Source organism: Buceros rhinoceros, unplaced genomic scaffold (genome assembly GCF_000710305.1).
Source record: "Buceros rhinoceros silvestris isolate BGI_N320 unplaced genomic scaffold, ASM71030v1 scaffold9971, whole genome shotgun sequence".
Classification (NCBI taxonomy): domain Eukaryota; kingdom Metazoa; phylum Chordata; class Aves; order Bucerotiformes; family Bucerotidae; genus Buceros; species Buceros rhinoceros.
Window position 1 is genome coordinate 1 of NW_010393668.1, and position 5084 is coordinate 5084.

Here is a 5084-nt window from a genome sequence, read left to right on the forward strand (position 1 = left end):
ATTATTATCTCGGTCCCTCGACCCTTAACACCTTTTTTCTTACTTTCTGCTATTATAGAGTGTCTAAAACATAATTGAAACACTGTTTGCAGAAATTTATTTTTATTGCTTTGTTTTTCCCAGTGTTAAAATGAGCCATCAACAGCACTTTGAGTATTCCATTTTACTCTTTGTCTTGTAAAGTTGTTTTTCTTCCTCTGTTGTTTGTATAAAGTCTCTCATGCATGTCAAAATGGAGGAGGAGAAGGACAGGGTTAAAAAAAGTCGGGTGTTTCCAGGAGCAGGAACACCAAATGCAATCTCTATACTTGTAATTATTAAAGTTAGATTTTAGCTTTATTTCCTCTCTTTAAATGTATATGCAAAATCCTTGTGATAGTAGGAAAAATAATGAGTCTAAATAGTAAGAACTCTATTGCAAGACAATCAGGCATGTTAAAACCAGTGCCAATTCCATTAAGATTTTAAAGATGGAATGCACTTTGCACAATTTTCTTCTCTGGCTACATTTGTCTTGGTATTTCTGTTTTGTTACTTGTTTGGTTTTTTTAAGTTTAGAATCAGTCTTTTTGCTTCCTTTAAGACACTATAGGGAAAATGCAAATGACTGGTAGCAACAAGTACAAAATTACTGATTTTATGATGGTGCAGCATCTAGGGAATTTCTCATTTCCCTTTTATATATGCAAAAATGTCCCATAGGATTGTTTTTAAAGCTTACTGCATGAGCACTAAACAACAAGCCAAGCATCTGTCCTCTGTCTGAATTGTTTTCAAAATGCTTATTGTATACGGTCATTGAGGTGAATCATGTATATGCATGAAGGAACAGGGTTTCGGCTAGCTCAACTTGAAGTAAAGGGTTTATCCTACCTTGGCAGCTGACCCTTAAAGTGTGTTCCTGTGAGTGGACTGTAAGTGTGTCTGAATTTTGATGATGGCTGTAGAATCTCTGTTATGGTCAACAAAATCTGTGAGGTAAAATGCTGTTTATAATCTGTATGATCAACAGTGCCTCTACATGGAAAGCACGTTCCAGTGTACAGCCGTTTTCTGTCTCACTGAAAATGGAAATCTGAGTCATCTTGGTCACCTGAATCGCCTCAGTTATTCAGTCATGTCAATTAGTCGCCCTGGTTATCAGTGATGCAGCAGGTTGAATATATTGAGTCAATAAAATATACACTTAAGATGTTATCTGCAGTAACAATCGAGATTTTTTTTTTCAGCTGAATTCAGTGTGAATGTCCCATGGACATAACCCACTTATTTACCTACTTCAGTAGTGAATTCGCTGTGCCAGGGTGTTTGCCTGCAGTCATTAATTTCTTTCTACTTCCTGGAACAAAATCTGTTTCCTGGCAGAGCTATTGTGCTTGTACTGTTCCACCCCCAACCTTAAAGAAGCGCTTTCTGGCATGAGGCAGTGAGGAATAGCAGGGGTAGGTGTAGCTGTGGCATAGATCTTTGCTGTCTAATGGGTGGGCACACAAGGTGGTGTGGTGGTGGTTCATGTTGATGATCGTTACGAGCTAGTCACAAGGGAGAGATGATTCTGACATACAGAGTAATCTTGCCTGTGTTTGGATCGGAGGGTCTTGTCTGTACAGAATAAAAAATATACAAAACTGTTCGGTGTTTTTATTGTAGATGGAGGAATGGAAATTAGGACAGGAAAATAGGGCATTTACAGTGGCCACAACTAGGTCAGAAGATAGCTCTTCCAAAAGAGCTGCTTAATATTTTTTTTAACTGAGTGGGTGATTTCACCTTTTTGTTTGCACTGAAGAATGTATTTCTGCACATTACAGGCCAGCACAGCAGTGAAAGATGGTTGGTGAGAGGTGGGTCAGTAACGTAGTTACAGCTTTCTCCAAAACTGGAAGAAGTTACTGGTTTGGATGCCTGCATCTTGGGGAAATATTCCAATATTTCCACTTCATGGGATGGAGTATGAACCCTTGGGAATTCCAGAATATCTCTGGGTTCCTGAATTTTAAGTGACATCTTGTGAGAACAGGTAGCATGAGTTTCAGTGTCATCTACAACATGGTTCAGACCCTCCCACTGCTGCAGGGCTTCAATGGACAGGTTGTTGCTCTGCTGTCACTCTCTCATTTGTGTTTGTAGAAGGCAGTGCTTTTGTGCTTTTCCTCTAGTTTACTTCTAGGTTCCCATCTATACTATTAAAATTTTCCCTAACGCACTCTTCCCTTGATATGAGAAGTTGTCCTTTTTCTCCCTCTCTGAGGTTTACTATTCTTAAGACCACATTTTTCCTCTGTGTCTTTTTCATGTTTTGCAACATCAGCTCCACCATGTGTTCCTCTTCAGTCAGTTGTATGTATATCTGCTTAAAGTTTCCAGACCTCTCCTGGGTTTAGGGTCATGAGAACCAGTTGCTTTAGGACTTACTTAGTGGATGTCTTCATATATATTTATGATTTATCTGTGATTATTATGATTTATCCATGCTAATTCTTCTTGCGTGCATCTGATTCTTGCATTTATTCTATTCTACTCTAGTTTACTAATGTATAAAGGTGAGTTTGCATGCAGAGAGAGCATAAACGATTTGCTTTTCAAAACCTTAAAGGGAGGATTACTCAAGTTTACTTAAGTCATCCAGATGTGTGTCTGTATCATTTGATTTGCATTTTGCCATGAGAATTCTTCAGTTAAAGCAGTACCATCAACTGCTGTTTCAGGAAGACTTTGTTAAAAAGCAAAAGTCGTTTCAGTTGTGGTAGCAGCCACTAAATTATAACATAAATATAATGGCATAAATGTGACATAAATCACTGAACTATAACCAGTTGTTATAAGAATATTAAAACCTCACCCACACAAACAAAACTAAGAAAACATGTAAAGGAAACAGTCAATGTGATTATGCAGAAAATGCAGTTGAAAGATAAAATGAAAGGCAAAAACCTGAGATAAAGCAGTTTCTGCTCATTGGTAACAGGGACCTGGGTGTGACTGTAAGAGGAGCAGCTCATAGGAGAGCCATACAGACATGCTATTTGGCGCAGAGGCGGCTGCACATCACCTTGATTTATGCAGTTACTCTGAATTACTTTTCTGTCCCATGTCTTGTATCCTGTACTTCTCTCAGCACTGGAACTTCTCATTTTCTGGCTTTGCAGAGTTTCCAGGTTCTGGCATTACCCCTGACAAGCTACTGGTCTATTTGGGATCTCTGGAGACTGCAGCTCTATGAATCTGGCTGCTGTGATTATTTTAGCGCTTAATGCAGATTTCCCTGAGGAACAGTAGAAATGTGCCAGCAGATGTGGTTCATCCTCTGCTTCCCCTGGGCCCGTCAGGGAGGCTGTGCAGGCTGGAGGGGCACCAAGGGGTGTCTGAAGCAATGGCATATGGTTCCTGCCCCAGGCTGGGAAAGGGGGGATTCCCCTTCCTTCCCCGACACAAGGGGCTGCAGGAGGTGCCACTGCACAGGCATTCTGGCAGCCAGCAGCACGGGAGGGCAGATAGTTGAGATGACAGGTCCAGAATTTGAACCAAGGGTGACAAAATGTTTTCCCAGTATTTCTGGAAACCTGGGCCAGCCTGAGAGGGAGAGTAAGGTGAGATACTATGGTGAGAGGTGGTCTCTTTTGGAGCAGGTGTTTCTGTGTTGGATTTATTGAATTATGTGTGTTTTGAGCAGGGAGAGAGAATACAGGACATTCTCAGTTGGATACAGGATGAAATACCCTTTGATTAGAAATCAGCCTTAATGGTTTCTTCTGGAAAAAGCTTTATACATTCAGAGGTTTCTGGATTCGCTAATGCCTTAATCTCAAAGCAAAATACAGGACATACGGTTAGTGATAGCAAGAACAAATACAATTTTGTTTCTGTTAACCTCAGAAATATGTTTTTATTTTTGAAAGATGGGAAAAGTGTGATCTTCCAGGTCTGTCCATACACTGCTTCCATGTCTTGACAGAAGAGACGTTTCTGATTGTGGAAGTATGGTCTCGTCTCCAGGCTCTTTCAGAAGGTGTCTTTTTTTATCCCAGTGGCCTGGGTCTGAGGGATAGAGGATAAACTTGATGGAGGGTTGGGCACCCAGCCACATGGTAAATATTAATTTTTCCCAGCTAGTGTAGTGCTGTCTGTGACACTTGAGCAAAGGTGGAAAAGTCTGAATCTCCTATATTTGAACTGAATTTGAATTTTAACCTTTGCTGCCACTGACATACCCTACTTACTCCACAAACTATAAATTATCTGCTTACCCATTTCACTTTAGACTATCCTTCAGTATCACAGATACCATCTATTTTCTCTTGGGTGTACTTATTGATACAAATATAACTAAATTTTAGACTCATTTTTCTCAATTGCTTTTCATTTTTTTCAAGGCTGCTGCTTTTATTCTGGACCTGGAGAACTGTGGTACTTGAAAGCTAATGGATTTTTTTTCCAGCTAGAACTAACATAGGTCTGCCTATGAGCCTTATTTTGGTCACATCCTTAGATACATCAACAATACTGTTTTGTTATTTCTTCTGGCATAATTTATGGCTGTCAGTGTTATGCAAATATCCCAGTAATAACTAGTAATGATATGGAGAGAGTTACATTGGCCTGTGTTCCTAAACTTCATCAGGGAAAAATAAACAGAAAAATCTCAGGTGACTGCTGTACTGGAAGAAGCTACAAAACGCAAATGAGTCTTAGCATTATGAAGTTGCCATGATACAGTCATTTATTCATTGTGGGTCAAATCTTTCTTTTTTTTATCCCTGTGTGTTCCTAAATCAGAGAAATTTTGTCTACATGGGTGTGTTTCTCCCTATTAGTGGAGTTTCAGGGCACTTTGCAGTTTCCCTGCAGTCCCCTAGGGTGAAGGGTGCTGGATGGTACAGAAGCAGACACAGTCTTGTAACACCATCAGCAGAAGGGCTAGTGATGAGCATAGGATGTGGTTGTTAATGCTGAACTGTTAAATCAGACACTTGGACTGAGGTAATTTGGATTCTGGCAGCCAGCAGCTATGGGAGTGACAGATCCAAGTACCAAAATGTTACCTGTCCGTCTGCAGTTGTGCCCTATTAGCAGTTCCAGCACTG